Below are 19,349 nucleotides of genomic sequence, written 5' to 3'. Positions count from 1 at the left end.
AGAGAGGAGGTCCAGGCAACTGGAAGTGCCACAAATGTCAGCCAAGGTGATTCAGTAGATTGGTTTCAAATCCATTATGTCCCAACTCCTTTCCCTGTGGTCCCATGAAACCTGTTTCCTCACTGAAAGCCAGCAAGACCCCTGACTGTACCAGATCCTCCAACCCTTTTTCCAGTGGTAGACTCAGTCATGATTTCTAGACCTTTTGACCCTCTGTGAAGGGTGGTTAAAGGAGAGTTCACTTAGGACCCCCAGCATGGGCCTATCACCCCTTTCTGTAATACTGATAGGGCCTCCATACAAGAGTGTCTTTTTTCTTCCCATGGCAAGGTCTCTGGTTTTCTTCCTGTGTCTTCCTGTCTCTTCATTTTCTTGCTGTGAAACATAGCAGTGAAGAGTGTGTGGGCTCTGGAAACAAACTGCTTGTGTTTGAATCCTGCCTCTGTTAATTCCAATTAGCGTCATCCTCTGGGCCTCAGTATCCTTTTCTGTAAATCAGGGATGATAACACAGGTACCCCCACTTCTCAAAAGTTTGTGTTAGGCCACTTTACTTTTATGAAAGACCTACATTAGTCCCTGTTTTTGCTAACTGAAAGAAATCCAATGAGGGTTTTTGCTTTTATGAAAGAAACCAAAGAGTGAAAATAGTGTTCAGCATTTTGTTTTGCAGCAAGTCATTATAGAGGCAGCATACCCTCAGGAGTGAGAGTAGCACTGGAAGCTTCTTCCCTGGGAACTACACACAGCATTTTGGCATCAAGCTGTTATAGCTTTGAATTGTGTCTGTGAGCATATATGCTTTCTCTCAATTTATTTTTATGCATTTATTAACAAGATGTGTATCAGAGGAGTCCAAGAGTCTTAAAAGGGGATATTTTGAGGGCCTGGAAATGCTCAAAAACTTTTCCATATAAAAATAATGATAGTTGCTTCTTTATTTTATCCCATTTGGGCTTAGGAAAGGTTTCATAGGAATGCTCTACTTTCAGATAGTAGGGGAGACATGAAACACCTACCTCACTGGAGTTTTGTGAGCATTTAATAATTTCTTCCAGGTAAAGCTACTAGAATTGTGCTTGGCTCATAGGAAGTGTCTATATAATTTATAAGTTAAGATATTGCTGTAGTCATTCCCCCTTTGGAGTTCCTTATTTCCTCATGTCTGCAGTACAGTAATGCTTACTTTGTATAGCTCCTGAAGTCAAGGACCAAATTGATGAGAAAATATTTTACTAAGAGAAATTATTCAAGATGCATTGTGCCTGCAAGGTGAGCATAATACATGGGGCATATTTCAACAGGGTTTTGGCTGTAGCTATAATACAAATTGTAGAAATTAAGGTGTGGATATGATTGGTGACCTTTATGTAGGACTAAGAAAGCTGAGATTATATGTGGAGAAAGGTACCAACCTGTATTCTCATTGACATTTGTGGTTCTTTATCTCTCACACACTTTAATTTCCCAGACAGTGAAGTATTTCACAGTTCCATGTTACTGTAGACAGTTACAACTTCACACTTATATGTTGTTAGGTTATAGATGACATTTAATAAATTCAGAACTTATTTTATTCAATCAGTCTTATTAAAGGAATCAGAGATAACTTACTTATTTAAAAAAAAGATAACATTGTGATAAGTAACCTTCAATCTTATGTTGGGGTTTGAGAATTTCCATGCAAAATAAAAAAAATGGCCATGTAAAATGTCAGAAATGTGAATGTAAAGTCCAGTCCAGTCTCAATTTCACCATCTGTAAATTGGAATTGTTAATCTCTTCCCTGGTTGTCTGGCAGGACCATGGTATAATTCAAATATGATAATCAATATCAAAGTGAGTGAAAAATTATAATATACACATGTCAATTATAATAACAGTAATATTAACTACAGTGATTATGTATTGAGTATCTACTTTGGGTTAGGTACTTTTAATAACGATAGCCAACACCATGCCACATGCTATTCTACAAAGTTTACAAAAATTCTCACAACAGCTTACCTAGTGGGTAAGTAGTAGTATCATCATATTCCCTGTGGTATAGCGATGACACTTGATGTGGTTTTGGAGTGATGGTGGTGGGGATCCAGGGCTGATGGCCAACAAAAAATTCTTGAGACATCTTTGGTGCTTTTTATTAAAAGCACAGGGACAGGACCTGTGGGCAAAAAGCTGTACTGGGGTTGTGAGGAGTGACTGATTACATACTATGAAGCTGGGAAAGGTAAAGGAAAAAGGAAGGTTTCCTCTTTTATATACTAAAGGGGACTCTTAATGTACTGGAGGCCTAGCTGTTGTCAACCTAAGGTTGTTTTTCCCTCTAGCAAAGCATTAACATTAACACAGTAGGGAGTTCCTGGAAGAATGTTTTACCTTGCCTATCTCAAGTATTTGTCAATGGGCTGCAGGTTATAAAGAAATTTAGAGGCGCCTGGGTGGTTCAGTCAGTTAAGCATCTGACTTCAGCTCAGGTCATGATCTCACAGCTTGGCTAGCTTGGCTTGTGAGTTCATGCCCTGCATTGGGCTCTGTGCTGACAGCTTGGAGCTTGGAGCCTGCTTGGGATTCTGTGTCTCCCCTCTCTTTCTGTCCCTCCTTCTCCCCACTTCACGCTCTGTCTCTCTCTTTCTCAAAAATAAATAAACTTTAAAAAAACTTAAAAAAAAGAAATTTAATTTTAATTACATTTTTGTCTTGCTTTTGTTCCCCACATGACTATGGAGGGGAGGGTGATGTTAGGACTCCAGGAAACTGAGTCTATAGGTTTCTGGAGATTGCCTTTTTTATTATAAATCATTAAAACAGTTGCAAACTGATGGAGACTGGTGTCCTGCATGACTGTGATAACCATTTGTTTTTCCCTTTCCCTTGTTCTTGGGCAACCAGGAGTGCCTGAGGAATATCACACATATCCCATGCAAAGGGGAGAGGGGCTTGCAGGGTGTCAGCTTGCCTTGTGCTCCCTCATCAACAGTGATGTACAAAGATGTGAAATCATTTTCTCTAGGCTACACAGCCAGTAAGTGGCAGATCTGGGATTTGAACCCAGGTTGAACTATTGTGGAATGCATTCTTGTAACCACTATACTACATACTTTTAGAAAAAGTTTTCTGAGTTGTATGGGATAATGTTGTTGTTCAATGACGGTTAATCCAGCCTTAAATGCCCTCTCACTGGCCAAGTACTGACACATAAACAAAATAAAAATATTCATGCACACACAAAAAAGATGACAGCTAACTGAAATGAATTGAGTCCAAAAGAGTCATGAATCTATAAGCATACTAAAAAAGAATAAATCAAATAATTGACTGATTCAGTAGAATTGGTCAGATATGCCTCAGACAGCAACAATAGTGATAATAGCTAACATTTATTAAGTTCAATGCTTATTGAGTTTATTTATTAGCCCTTTTACTGTGGGCCAAGCACTATTCTAAATAATTTACACATATTACCTAATTTAATTCTCACAACTACCCTATGAGGTAGATGTAATTATTATCATTTTCATTTTATACATGAGATAAATGGGGCATAAAGAGGTTACATATTATACTCTGTTACAGCAAATAATTGGCGCCCAGGAAGAGACAAGGCACATGCACTCGGGGAATCAGGAAAAGACTGTTTATTGCACACTGGTGCCGGCCCAGTGGAATCACCTCCAAAGGTTGAGCCCCAAACCTCGGCATTGGCATCAGCCTCTTTTTATAGCTGGGATGATAGGGGGTTGAGAGACAAAAGAAAAAGGGGAGGGGCACTTACTGTGGTGCTATTTGGCAATTGGTGGACACTGGAGGCAAGCAAGATTACAGAAGCCAAAAGTATGCAAGGGGAGTAGCTGACATCTGGCTGGCCCCTTTTATCTTGTTTTTACTAGCTTTTCTTCTCAATTCAAGGTTCTAAGGTTAGTAAATGGTAGGACTAGGACTTACAACCCAGGTAGTCTGTCACCAGAGTCCATTGTGCTCATCCCTTATACAGTACTGTCTAAATGCATTCACATATGCTCTTTCTCAGGCTAAAGCCTGGGTTGATAAGTATAATAATTAACATTTATTGAGTGCCGACTGTGTGTCCAGCACTGTGACAGTGACGAGACCAACTGCAAATAAATAATGCATTTAATCTTTACAGAAATCCTGAATATCAGCGACTATTTTTTTTAATTCCCATTTAACAAAAGGAGCAGAATTAGAAAGGATTATATAAGTTACTACTACAAACAAAACACCTAGAACTGTGCCTGATGCCTAACAAGTGTCCAGAGTAGAGACCTAACATAATAAAGCTAGTAAGCATTGGAGTTGTCATTTGAACTCATATTCTTCCCCCACCCACACCTATGGGCAACGATATGTTTTCAATGTGTTTGCCTTCACTTACCCTCTAGATCTGTTCTCCACACTTTAGCCAGAGTGATCCTTATAAATGTTGTGGTGGTGGTTTTTTTTTTCTTTCTTTCTTTCTTTTTCTTTCTTTCTTTTTTTTTTTTTGGATAAAGCCCTTCTTCTAGTGGGATCTAGTGGCTATGACTGGATGGTGAGGGAGGTGTGGTAGGCAAACAACTTCAGAGAGATTGGCAGGCGGGTGATAGATCCTGCAGGGCCTTGGGGCTCTGGTAAGGAGTTTGGATTTTGTTCTGTGGTGAGAAGCTACTAAGGAATTTGAACTGGGCAATGACAGGATTTAGCTCTCTGGTTTCTGGGAGGAAAATGGTCTTTAGGGCCCAAAGAGAGCAAGGAGACCTGTGAGGAGGTTCCTGCAATAGGTGGGAAGAGAATGGTATTGGTTTCGACCAAGTGGTCAGAGTCTGGATATATTTAGAAGGTAAAACTAACAAATAGGCTTTGCTGATGGGCTGGATAGGGGTGTGAGGGAAAGTGATAAGTTAAGGATTACTACTAGGTTTTGGACACCATCAATTAGGTGAATGGTGGCACTGCTGGTTAAAGAAATGGGGAAAATGGGATGTGGGTAAGGCATTAGTGAAAAGTGAGGTTTTTGTTGTTGTTTGTTTGTTTGGCTGGCCATGTTTGATATGCCTATAAGCGAAAGAAGCCATGGGAATGAAGGTGACATCTATGCTATGCTGGGCTTGGAAGAAGAGGTAGGATAGGGTATTCAGAGTTAGTAGAGTGAGGGAGCATGGAAAGAGGTTAGAGCAGTGTTTCTCAAACTTCAGAATTTTTGTTTTTAAAGGCACCATTTTACTTACTATCTTTCCTTAAAGTGATTCACTTTTGAAAAGTTTGATAAATTTTTAAAAGCTTTATACTGGTGCTATGTAAGTTGATTTCAGTTATCTGTCCCTAAATATACATTTAAAATAAGCATCTATTAAAGAGTTTGTTGATGTAATAATAGCTAGGATTTGTTGAGCACTTACTATGTCCTAGGAGTAGTTCTAAGTGCTGCAAATCAATAATTTAGCTTTGCTCTGACACTTATTACTTATAAATCTTGTTCTAAGTGCTTTACATGCACTAACTCATTTAATCCTGTGACAATATTATATTACAGGAGTATTGTCTTCCCTGTCTTACATATGTGGAAGCCATAGTCCAGAGGGGTCAGGCAACTTGCCCAGGATTGTATGAATAATAAGTAGCACAGCTGAGCTTTGAGATGCAGGTCCCTATTCTTTTTTTTTTTTAATTTGTTAAAGCTTATTTATTTTGATAGAAACAGAAATAATGTGAGTGCAGGAGGGGCAGAGAGAGAGGAAGACAAAGACTTCCAAGCAGGCTTCTTGCTGCCAGCACTGAGCCCAATGCAGGGCTTGAACTCATGAAACCATGAGATCTTGACAGGTCTATATCTGAATCACTACTTCATCAGTGCTCACCATTGGCTACATATGAGAATAACCTGGGGAAGTTTTTTAACTACTCATGTCTAGGCCTCACGCAGACCAATTAAATCAGAATTTCTGGGGTGGATCTCCAGCATCTGTGTCTTTGCAAAGCTCCAGGGTGACTCTCATATATAGCTGGGGGTGAGAACATCTGCCCTATGTAATAAGGTGTCCACCACCTATAATTACCTCTAAACTACAACACTCTGGAAAACATGAGCTTAGTGCATTTGAGGCAGAGAAGTGCTCAGACAAAGGCTTGAAGATGTTTATTACAGCTCAAATAAATGTGTCTTTAGATTTATAGAGGTCCAGGAGTTAATGCTTCTGGTGGGGAAGCATCAACCCACATTGGAGGTATACTTGGTAGAAGGTCACTCAATCCTCTGAGATGGGTTTGGATCACCTGGTTCCCAATTAACATGCTATCTGATATTTTCACTGAATTTAATTTGCTGGCTGATTATTAACTTTCAGTTGTTGAACTGTGTTGGGTGTTGAATGGGAGAAGGAAGCCTAGCAACCAATTGCATGGCTTAGCAACCAATTACCATGCCTTAGTGAAAGCAGATGTGGGAGTCTGCCAAATTGCCACTTCTGGAGGTGGGAAGTTAAGTCACAAACTAGCCACACAGCCAGCTGTGGGTAACAAGTAAGGGGAAGGCATCCTGCCACTAACTCACTGGATGAGCTTAGGCAAGTCACTTACTCATTTCTGGAATTGTTTCTACAACTATAAAATAGGGATAGTTTGCATTGATCAAATGAAAAATGTCTTCACTGTTTCATCAAATACAAACATGGATTAAGAGTTACTTAGTTTTAGGGTGCTTAGTTGATTCAATTGGTTGAGTGTCTGATTCTTGATTTTAGATCAGGTCATAATTCCAGGGTCATGGGATAGATAGAGACCCACATCAGACTCCCTGCTGAGCATGGAGCCTGCTTAAGATTCTCTCCCTCCCTCTCACTCTGCCCCTCCCCCTGACTCTCTCTCTAATAAAATAAAATAAAAACTTTTATTTTAAAAAAGAGTTATTTAGTTTCATATTTATCACTTACAGAGCATTGAACCTGTGTGTTTGTTTTCTATTGCTGCTGAACAAATTACCACAAATTTGACGACTTATCACAACAAAAATTGATTATCTTAAAAGTGATGGAAGGCAGAAGTCTGAAATAGATCCCATTAGCTAAAGTTAAGGTGTCAGCTAGATCACATCCCTTTATGGAGGCCTTGAGAATCTGTTTCATACTTTTCCCAGCTCCCAGAGGTTGTCAGCATTCCTTAGCTCATGGCTACCTTCCATCTTCAAGCCAGCCATGGCAGGTCAAGTTTTCTCATACCATATCACTCTAACATTAACACTTCTGCCTTCCTCTTCCACATTTAAACACCTTTGTGATGACATTGAGTCTACTGGATAATCTCCCTGTTTTAAAATGACTGATTAGATTAATTCCATCTGCTACCTTAATTCTCCATTGTCATATAATGTAACACATTCATAGGTTCCAGGAATTAGGACATAGACATCTTTGGGGGACCTTTATTCTGCTTACCATATCATGTGTCAGGCACCATTCTAAGTGCTTAACATGTACCAACCTCAGTTAATCCTCAAAATGACAATTCTGAAGTAAAGAGTATTACTATTTCCATTTTATAGACAAGGAGACTAAAGCATGCAGAGTTTAAATGGGATCCCAAGGTCCCACAGGTAAGAAGTGGTGGAGTTAGAATTTGAACCCAGATAATGTAACTCCTAAGTTTTACTCTAATCAACCCAACTATGCTACAGGTGTCCCAACCAGATTGGGATGGGGTCTCATTCAACTGTATGTAACCCACTTCCAGGCTCACCTGTCTATTAAAGAGAATCGAGTAAGTAGGCCTTTATTTAAGGTAGACTTGGCATATATATACTCAACTATAGGCAAAAAGGTACAGAGTATAATTTATGGAAAAGAAATAAATTGCTGAGGGCATAAAGAAGGACCAAGAAAAAAATGTTTATTTTTTAAGATGTTTTAAAAACATAGAACAGTTATTAGGGTTAGACCTAATTATATGGTTCCACCTAGCATTTATCTTTACCATCCCGAGGCCAAGAACTTTTATGCTTGTTTTATCTGGTAGGAATTACATATAGCTTGTAGTAACAGAGATGTGATTTAAAGTGGCTCAAATAAGGCAGATATTTTTCTGTCATGTACAAGAGACCTACAGGTGGGTTGTTCAAGGCTGGTATGGTGACTCCCTCATCCTTAGCACATGGTTTTCATCCTCAAGGTTGTAAGATAGCTTCTGGAACTCCAGCTGTTACATCCATATTACAAACTTTGGGAAGGGCACAAATGTCACATGCTACCTGTCACCATTTTTTAAAATTGAAGTATAGTTGACACACAGTGTTCCATTAGTTTCAGGTGCAAAGCAAAGTGTTTGACAAGTTTATATGCTATGTTATGCTCACCACAAGTGTAGTCACCATGCAATATTCTTATGATACCATTGACTATATTCCCTATGCTGTACCTTTTATCCTCATGACATATTCATTCCATAATTGGAAGTGTATCTCTGACTCCCCTTCACCCATGCCTATTGCCACTTTAAGGAGCTTTCCTGGAAACTCTATCTAAAAGCTTCCACTGACCTCTTATCTGTCACTCTTAGTTGCAAAAGAGGCTAGGCACATTCATACTCAAGAGAAGGGAAAATAGGTTTTTGGTAGGTAGTAATCTACCACAACTATTGAGTGAGAAGCAAACCTCTTACCATAGTCCATGACCCTGCTTTCTTTGCTCATGTTCCTCCTAGGAACCCTGGGAAGGGAGCTTCTGTTTCTTGTTTGGGAGAATGCAACAAGGTTTAGGGGTGGGTAGAACAACCACAGGTGCCTAGAGGGGCCTGGTTGGTAAGTTACATGAGAGATATTACAGGGTGAATGTATTTGAGAGTGGTAGGGAGCATGGCACTACTATTACTACTAAAGGAGGCAGCCACTACTCAGTTCCACCGGATCCTGGCCACTTGGAAAAGTGGACCTATTTTGCCAGATCTTCTGATTTTGTTCAATGGAATTTGGAAATCTATATTTTCTTGTGCAATATTCTGCTTTTCAAATACCTTTTAAAATTTGTGGGACAAATTAAACATAGAATGTAGCCCCCGAACACTACTTGTCAACCACTGATATAATGGAAAGAGTACATTTGGAGAACAAGATTTTAGCCCCAGATACGCTGTGTGACCATGTATAAGTATCCTCCTGACTCTGGGATTCAGATTCCCCATCTTTAATCTTAAGGTGTTTGACTAGAGAATTTTTATGGAGTCTTTGAGCCTTGATCTTATATGATTTTTTCCTTATAAATAATATCTAAATGATAGAGTACTTTTTAAAAGTTGTTTAGGTGTTTAAATTTTACCTTTTAGGAGATATAACCCATCATATATTGATTTACCATCTGTGGAATTATTATCTGGGAAAAATATCTAGTCAGTTATCTACTATTTGTTGTCAAGACTTTCTTAGAACCTATTTGCTTCATCCAATTCACTTAGAAATTTTAAGATAACTGAAAGTCCTATTGAAGTTAAAGTTTTTTAATATGCTGTGTTTCAAGTATGACATTCAAATAATACTGGTTGGTATCACTATTTAGCTCAATTATTTCTGGTAACTTTTTTTTATTTTTTTAAAATTTATTTATTTATTTATTTTTTCAATATATGAAGTTTATTGTCAAATTGGTTTCCATACAACACCCAGTGCTCATCCCAAAAGGTGCCCTCCTCAATACCTATCACCCACCCTCCCCTCCCTCCCACCCCCCATCAACCCTCAGGCTGTTCTCAGTTTTTAAGAGTCTCTTATGCTTTGGCTCTCTTCCACTCTAACATCTTTTTTTTTCCTTCCCCTCCCCCATGGGCATATGGTTTCACTCTGGTAACTTTTTAGCAAACTTGGAGGGGAGGATATGGGGGGTTTGGAATGAGTCAAATCTAAGAGTAATTCCTTTGGGGGAAAGTGCAGGAAACAGAGATAATGACAGAATGAACATAAAATTAATCATAGGAAACTGCTATTTTTGAGCATCTGTAGGTATTTTTTTAAATTTTTTTTTCAACATTTATTTATTTTTGGGACAGAGAGAGACAGTGCATGAACGGGGGAGGGTCAGAGAGAGAGGGAGACACAGAATCGGAAACAGGCTCCAGGCTCTGAGCCATCAGCCCAGAGCCTGACGCGGGGCTCGAACTCCCGGACCACGAGATCGTGACCTGGCTGAAGTCGGACGCTTAACCGACTGCGCCACCCAAGCGCCCCGAGCATCTGTAGGTATTTCATATAAATTATATCATTTAATATACCCACAAACCAATAAGAGGTATTATTTTTTCCAATTTTATAGTGTGGAAAAGTGCTGATAAACTTTTCCTTTAAAAGGCCAGGTAGTAAATATTTTAGACTTTGCAGGCCCCATTAGGTCCTTGTTGCATATTTTGTTTAACAACCCTTTAGAAATGTACAAAAACAGGCCATGGGCAGGATTTAGCCCACACCTGCTAGTAGTGCCTGGTGTACAAGGTTAAGAACATGTATACTGGAAACAGCAGGGTTAAAAGAGTGGCTCCACCTCTCACTGTACAATTGGGCAAGTCACTTAGCCTCTCCCTGCCTCTGTTTCTTCATCGGTAAAAATGAGATAATTACAGAACATACCTCACAGAGTTGTTGTGAGGATTCACTGAGCTATTATTTTGTGAATGCTTAGAACAGTGCCTCGCACATAGTTTTTGTTGAATAAATAAGAAAGTCTAGAATTGATCTTGGTATGGAAGAGGCATGTTAGGGGAGTGAGGCCTTTCTAGTGTCCTTCTGATTACACATTATGGGGAACTACTCCCCCAACATCTGTGACTTGAAGGCCAGATTATCCAATATGGCTCACTACTCCAGATACTCTGATTTCTGTATCATATGCCTCAGATGGCACACCAAACATACAGGATTGCTGGCCAATCCAGCCCAGGTCCATGTGCCTTTCAAACTGGAAACTTGATGCCACACTGCCTCTATACAGGCCACTCAGAGAGCTACTAGTTACATAACAAACCTTTCACCTTCCCTGAGAAAATGTACCACCATTGTATCAGCTTGCTATGGGCTAGACCCCTGCTTGATCCCTAAAACAATTTCTGTCAGCAGCACTTGACAAAATTGACCACTCCCTCATCCTTGAAATTATGTCTTCCCTCAGCCATGGCAATTTCTTACTTGGCACATCTCCAAAGGCAAGAGAATTAAAAGCAAAAAATAACTATTGGGACCTCATCAAGATAAAAAGATTCTGCACTGCAAAGGAAACAATCAACAAAACTAAAAGGCAACTGATGGAATGGGAAACGATATTTGCAAATGACATATTGGACAAAGGGCTAGTATCCAAAACCTATAAAGAATTCACCAAACCCCACACCCCAAAAAACATAATCCAGTGAAGAAATGAGCAGAAGACATGAATAGACACTTTTCCAAAGAAGACATCCAGATGGCCAACAGACACATGAAAAGATGCTCAACATCACTCCTCATCAGGGAAATACAAATCAAAACCACACTGAGATACCACCTCATACTGGTCAGAGTGGCTAAAATGGACAAATCAGTAGACTACAGATGCTGGTGAGGATGTGGAGAAATGGGAACCCTCTTGAACTGTTGGTGGGAATGCAAACTGGTGCAGCTGCTCTGGAAAACACTGTGGAGGTTCCTCAAAAAATTAAAAATAGAACTACCCTATGATCCAGCAATAGCATTGCTATGAATTTACCCAAGGGATACAGGAGTGCTGATGCATAGGGGCACTTGTACCCCAACATTTATAGCAGCACTTTCAACAATAGCCAAATTATGGAACGAACCTAACTATCCATGAACTGACAAATGGATAAAGAAAATGTGGTTTATATATACAAAAGAATACTACTTGGCAATGAGAAAGAATGAAATCTGGCCATTTGCAACAACATAAATGGAACTGGAAGGTACTATGCTAAGTAAAATAAGTCATACAGAGAAAGACAGATACCATATGTTTTCACTCATAGGTGGATCTTGAGAAACTTAACAGAAGACCATGGAGGAGGGGAAGGGGAAAAAAGTTACAGAGAGAGAGGGAGGCAAACCATAAGAGACTCTTGGATACTGAGAACAAACTGAGGGTTGATGGGGGGTGGGGAAGAAGGAAAAGTGGGTGATGGGCATTGAGGAGGGCACCTGTTGGGATGAGCACTGGGTGTTGTATGGAAACCAATTTGTCAATAAATTATATTTATAAAAATGAAAGAAAGAAATTCTGTCTTCCTTGGTTTCCAGGACACTGCACTCCTATCTCACTGATTCATCCTTCTCAGACGTCTTTGCTGTTTTCTCATTTCCCCATACTCTATATGTCCAGGGCTCAGTCCTTGGACCTCTTCTCCATTTATACTTCCTTTTTTGGTGACTCCATGGCTTTAAATAACATTTATACATTAATGTCTCCCAAATTTATAGCTCATTCTAGCCTCTCTTGACACATATCTAACTACTTAACATCTCCACTTAGATATCTAATGAGCATTTTGAACTTAATATGTCCCAAATTGAGCTCTTAGAAAACCCCAGATCTGCTCCTCTTGAACTCTTCCTTGCTTCAATTAATAGTAACTTCCAGATGCTTCCTTCTAGATGCTCAGACCAAACTCCTTGATGATTCATTTTCTCCTACACCCCACATCCAATCCCTCAGAAAATCCTGTTTGCTCAACCTTCAATATTTCTGTAGCATCGATTACTTCTCACAAATCCCCTTGCCACCACTCTAAACCACCATCATCTGTCACTGGGATCACTCCATTATTCTCTTTACTGTTGTGTTTGCTCCCTTTACCTCCTGAAGTCAATTCAGTCCTAGTGGGCTTGTTAAAAGTTAAGTCAAATCATGTCACATGTCACTCCTCTGCTTAAAACCCTTCACATGCCTCCCAACTTCCTCCAAATAAAAGCCTAATCCTCACAATAAACTAGAAGATCCTACATGATCTTTTACCTTTTACCTCCATGATCTGATCTCCCACCACAGTCTCCAGTGCTCACTTTACTCCAGTCACACTGTTCTCTCCTCTTCTTCAAAGCCACCAGACATACTCAAGCCTTAAGGCCTTACTTGCTATTCCTTTCACCTAAAATGCTTGGCCTCAGATATCTGCATTGCTTTCTTACCCCAGTCTGATCTGGTTCACATTTCTCTTTCTCAGTGAGATTGTCCTTCACTATCCTTGTAAAAATTGCACATTTGCTACTTCCATCTTTCTCACCGCTTTTTGTCCCCAACAGCAGTTACAATCATCTGACATACCATAAGTGTTATTTGTTTGTTTCTTTGTCATTTGTCTCTCCTGCTACAATATAAGCTCCACGAAAGCAAGGGTTTTGACTGTTTCATTCACCAAAAAATCCCCAATTCCAGGAACAGGAAGTGCCTAGCACATAGAAGCTACCCAGTAAATTTTTTTTTGAATAAATAAATAAAAATAACTTCTCTCTCCCAATGCCTTCTTACATTTCTTTCCTTCTCTTCAAGAATATACAGTAGACCTAATTACCCTGAAAGGATCCAGAGACAAGTTCACAGAGGAATCACACCCCAAAAGGAGAGAAAGAGTGATAGAAAATAAGCAAGTGGTCTTATCCCTGCTTGCATTTTATTTGTCTGGATGCCAGTGTTTCATGTGGTTTTTTAATTCTAGGTCCTGAGCTTTGGAGACTGGTATATTTTCATTGCTCTTAACACAATCCCTACCCCTCCTATCTGGGCCCCCTTGTACTCCTGGATATTAGACGCTAAAACCTTACTCTATGACAGGATCAGATTCCTCACAGGTGTGAAGCAGCAGGCACACCTGGCTGCTGGTAGAGAATAAAGGCTGTATGGGGCCATTAGGAGCAGGAGTGTGTGTGTGGCTATATGGTTTACATCATATTTGTATCTATTGTATATTGGTATTAGTCCATGTGGTCTGCAAAAGGTCTGGCAAGGTCCTTTACCATCTTTAGAGGGCCTTACTATAATTCCTTTAAACTTACCCCTATCTCCAACCCCCAGTTAATCACCATCTCCAGAGCTAACAGGTGCCAGGACACTTGGCTAAAGGTTTTATGTGTATTCACTTGTTTAGTCCTCACAGCAAATATTTGATATAGATATTATTATTATTATTATTATTATTATTATTATTTTCCAGATAAAGAAATTGAGATTCAGAGAGGTAAAGTCACTCAAGTATTGGGGCACCTGGGTAGCTCAGTCGGTTAAGTGTCTGACCAGCTCAACACATGATTTCATGGTTTGTGAGTCCAAGCCCCACATCAGGGTCTCTACTGTTGGCACAGAGCCCGCTTTGGATCCTCTGTCCCCCTCTATCTGCCCTTCTGACTCCCCCCTCTCAAAAATAAATAAACATATTTAAAAAAATTTTAAGTAGTCCCTCAAGTATTTATCTCGCTGCCAGCTGAAGTTGGTTTAGTATAGCATATTTCAAACTGGTCTGCCTGAGACCAGCATTAACATATATATATATATATATATATATATATATATATATATATATTCAGGTGCCTGGATGGCTAAGTCTGTTAAGTGTCCGACTTTTGGTTTTTGGCTCAGGTCGTGATCTCAGGGTTTCTTGAGTTCGAGCCCCACATCCAGCTCCGCATTGACAGTGCAGAGCCTGCTTGGGATTCTCTGTCTTCTTCTCTTTCTTCCCCTCCCCCACACATGCTGTCTCTGTCTCTCTGTCTCTCTGTCTCTCTGTCTCTCTCTCTCTCTCTCTCTCTCTCTCTATATATATATATATATATATATATATATATTCTACATCACAACTAACATAAAAAATTGAAACAGGGGAGCCTGGGTGGCTCAGTCGGTTAAGCGTTCAACTTCACGTCAGGTCATGATCTTGTGGTCCTGTTTCAGATTCTGTGTCTCCCTCTCTTTCTGACCCTCCCCCGTTCATGCTCTGTCTCTGTCTCAAAAATAAACAAACGTTAAAAAAATTGAAACAAACATTTTATGGAATAATACCCTTAATATTTGCTTTGTACTCTGATCTGATATTTTCTCTTTAGAAAACAACAACAACAAACCTGTTCAGGACATTCCTAATTGATTTTTACCAGCCACATGGGTCTATTTCATCATTCATTAAAGGCTTGCAAACCACCCTTTGAAAATCACTGCTTTAGGGTAGGTGCCACCTTTCAAGGCTATTTGTATTTCTCAGAGACCTCCAAAATGTCTCCAGCTCAAAAGCTGTTATTCTAATTGTGGAATGTGAGAACTCAAGAGAGACATGGTCAGGGGGAAGATGGAGGCACTTTTAGCATGCCTAAGAATGCCAGATGAAAGTTAGACCCTCTATGGCTCACTCTGCCCCTCTCAGAATCTTCTCAGCCCTTTTTTTCTCCCTTCTCTGAGCACAAATTCATTCAACAAGCATTTTCTGAGCCCCTTAACACTAGGTGCTCTGCCAGAGGCTATAGGAAAGCAAAATTATGTGGAGGAGACAAGCTTATAAACAGCTAACTACATAAAGTAAGCATTAGCAAGTGTCATAAAAAGGATGCCCATGAAATGTCATGAGCATGCAGAGAAGGAGATGGATTTCAACTTGGGTTGAAACTTTATAAAAGACATTGCTTTCGAGCCAAACCTGGAAGTATGACTAGGATTTATACAAGCAGGAGCAAGGGAAATGAAATTCTCAGAAGATGTTAAAAAAAAAAAAAGCATGTGAGCTGGAAAATGTGAATATGTAGAGACTAAAGTGCATTTAGAAGAGGATGTCAGGGGCACCTTGGTGGCTCAGTTGATTAAGTGTCTGACCTTTTGTTTCTGCTCAGATCATGGTCTTGTAGTTTCTTGGGTTCAAGCCCTGCATCGGGCTCCATGCTGACAGCACGGAGCCTGCTTGGGATTCTCTCTCTCCCTTTGTATCTGCCCCTCCCCCACTCATAATGTCTCTGTCTCTCTCAAAATAAATAAATAAACTTTAAAAAAAAAAGAGGATTTCAGGCCAGGTTGTGGACAATTGTGAATATCTTGCTAAAGAGTTTGAACTTCATCTTGTAGGCAATGAGGAGTCATTAAAAGCATTTCATCAAAGGAGGATCAGGCAATGTTTTAAGGTTCTAACTGACAGCAGTGTGAGGATTGGACGGTAGCAAAAATGGAGGTAGGTAGACACCTAGGAGGCTGGATAATGGTCCGGAGAGACATAAATGAAGGCCTGACCTGGAGTAGTGGTTGTAGATATGGAAAGGAGGCAGCACACAGAAGAAATGGCACTGGTGTAGAGGCAACAGTACCTGGAAACTAATTATGTGTGTGTGTGTGTGTGTGTGTGTGTGTGTGTGTTTGTGTGTAGAGGTGATATCTTCTCTCCTCCTTCCTAGTTTGCCTTTCACCTCAGGGCTTCCATAGCAGCCTAATGAACTCTTAAATTCATCCATACCAGGAAGAGGAAGTGTGGGTGTGGGTGTGGGTGTGGGTGGGTGGCTCCTCCTGTGCAACAGATGAGGAAGAGGAGACAGTTCATCATAGGCAAACCAGGAGGCAAGGGTGAATAGATCCAGGTCACCCTGTTGACATGTAGCATTTCAGATCACAGAATTTTAGAGCTGGAAAGGGACCTAAGGATCCTGCTATGAGGATGTCCTACTGTGAGGAGGAGCTGGATGAGGATGGAGGTGTCTAACGAGGAAGGAGCCATTAGGAAAAGCCTTAGTCTTGATCCCTTAAGGTCTCCTTTTCCCCCGTCCTCCTCTCCCTTTTCCCCCCTCCTCCCCCTTCTTCCTAGTTTTCACCTTCATATTTATCTGCCACTGTCTCTTCCTCCTCCTTCTTTTCCCTCCTTTTTCCCCTCCATCTATTCCTCCTCTGTACTCACCATTTTCTTCTCTTCCTTTTCTTCTCATCTTCCTCAACTTCCTACTATTCTTTTTCTCCTTCATCTCTCTCCTTCTCTTCTCCCTTCTCTCCTTGACCTTCCTTAGGATATTTACCAACAAAACAAGTTTCTCTTGGAGTTTTTGGAGTCAGCACTTGGAACCTAAAAGGTGACTCAAGCCATCCCAAGTTGGGGAGGGAAGATCCCCTAGAAGAAGCCTCACCGCCCATTAAACAGACACCTTGCCAATTTTCTTTGCATTGCTTTTACTGGTGAAGAACTCCTCTGGCTGCAGGAATCTCTTTTTCTCTTTGTACCACTTCCCTGGATAATTGCTAATTAGGCCTGTTGAACAGAGATTTAGCAGTTTCCCCAATGCAGTGAAGGTCAATGAGAGCTGGGGCTGGAGGCCACAGCTCTTACTTCTCTACTTCTTGCTCTTTCTACTGTCTTATCACTTCTGTAATTTAGATCCATGGACAAGCAGCATGTCACCCAGGAATTTGTTAGAAATGCAGAACTTCAGGACCCAGCCTAGACCTACTGAATCAGAATCTTCATTTTAACAAGAACATCTGTGAACACTGCAGTTTGAAAAGCACTGTTCTGCATAGACTATATCCCTTTACAGACACAGCGATTCCTAGAGCAACCCATTCTGGATTTGCCTGGAACTGTGGAGGGGTAAAGAAGCTCAAGGTAATAGAGCCCTGGAGGGCAGAGATCACCACTTAGACATCTGCAGAGGCTATGCAGAAGCCAGTAGGCAGGGACTCTGGCTCTAAAGGAGGCAGCTGCCATTCAGCTCCAGCTGATTGTTACAAGGTAGGAATACTAGTCCAGGGCTACTGGATCCTCTGATGTTTTAAAAGAAGTTGGAATTCTAAATTATTATATAAAATATCCTGATTTTAAAATTATATGTAATTATATAAATTATATAATTATATTTTGTATATTATATAAATTATATATTATATATTATATCATATTGTATTGTATATTTTATATTATATTATAGTTTAACATCCAACAAACTTAAAACACTGTGGCAGGCTATTGGCCAGACTTTTCATTTACAGCCTCCAATGTAGTCTAGGCTTGTTTGTTTTAGCAACAGGATGTCTTTGTTTAATCACAATCTTACCTGGAAGCTTAATGTATGAAGCAGATGAAAGGAGAACATCTCTGGTTGATGTGGGGCCCAGAGATCCTCCCTCTCAGCCTCTCGCATGTCCCACAGGGTAAGAAATAGCCTCTAAAGGATCCTCCGTGCATTCTATAAAAGCACAGGTCAAAAAGCATTGAGAGACTCTAAAGATACCATTTGACAGATGGAGAGACTGAATATCTTGTCCAAGGTCACATAGCAACTTAGCAGTCACCAGACTTCTAGTCCAGTGCTCTTCTCATCTTGGCTTACTAACTTCTTTGCATGGGTCTCTAGCGTGGCCTTCCATTGATGGAGGATTCATTCTATAGCATCTCTAGCAGGTATTCTTCCGGACTTTGCTTGGATGTCATCAGTTACAGGAAGATCATCACTTCCTGGAAAGTGATTGGACATTCACAAGATTGAACACACACGCACAATATGCGAGTTTGGCTTGCCAGAGAATCTTTAAGCAGATAACATATTTTTTGTGAGCTTTGCAGGTCCTGAATCTACCCAAGTGGTTTAAATAACACCTCCACCCAGATGGGGGTTAAGTCTGCTCATCTAATTGCAATTCCTTATGAAGTTATTTCAGCTCTTGCCTTTGTACTGAAAATGAATAGTGGACTGGATAGCAAATTCCTTAGACAGGAAGTTGTTTGAGGCTGAAGGTATGGCATGGGAAAGAAAAGAGGGAGCTAAAGAGGAAAGGGGTGAGTGCTAGAAAAAAGAGTGGGTAAGAGTAAAGAACCCATGGAGAGTTTAGAGGAGGAGAATAACTAATGGGTCCCTAACCACAGTGAAAGGAACGTGATTTTCATCTGGCTGGTCCCTGTGATCAAGCTGAAGTGGCCCTGGGGGGAGGCTGTTGGACCAAGTCCCCCTACATTCCAAGGTAGTACTTTCTGTAGCAGCCCATTAAATAGCATCTCACTCTGATTCCAGGCTCTGCCTGTTGAGGCCTGAAGAAAGACAAATAAGGCTACTTCCTCCCTGCACTTCCCTGAGCTGCTTGGAGCTTGCTTCACATGACTCCTGGGTCTACTGAGTCTTTTCACATGCCTTTTGGGTCTACAAGGTCAGGTAGCTGGGAAACCTAGAGATGAGGAATTGCATTCCCAAGTGGATGACTGTTTTAGCTGATGCTCCCACTGAAAAATGGGATCCCACATGCCCATCAAACCTTCTTCCCTGACTGCCCTCAACATCTCTGACTATTAAGCTTCTAAACACAGATGAAGATGTTTCCTATTCTTTTTTGGGCAAAGAAACTAATCTCAGTGACTCCAACCTAGTGACAGGAGTTTGGTCTAGAGCTGGGC

This window comes from Felis catus, chromosome X, assembly GCF_018350175.1.
Source record: "Felis catus isolate Fca126 chromosome X, F.catus_Fca126_mat1.0, whole genome shotgun sequence".
Taxonomy (NCBI): Eukaryota; Metazoa; Chordata; class Mammalia; order Carnivora; family Felidae; genus Felis; species Felis catus.
Note: the sequence above shows the minus strand (reverse complement) of the source record.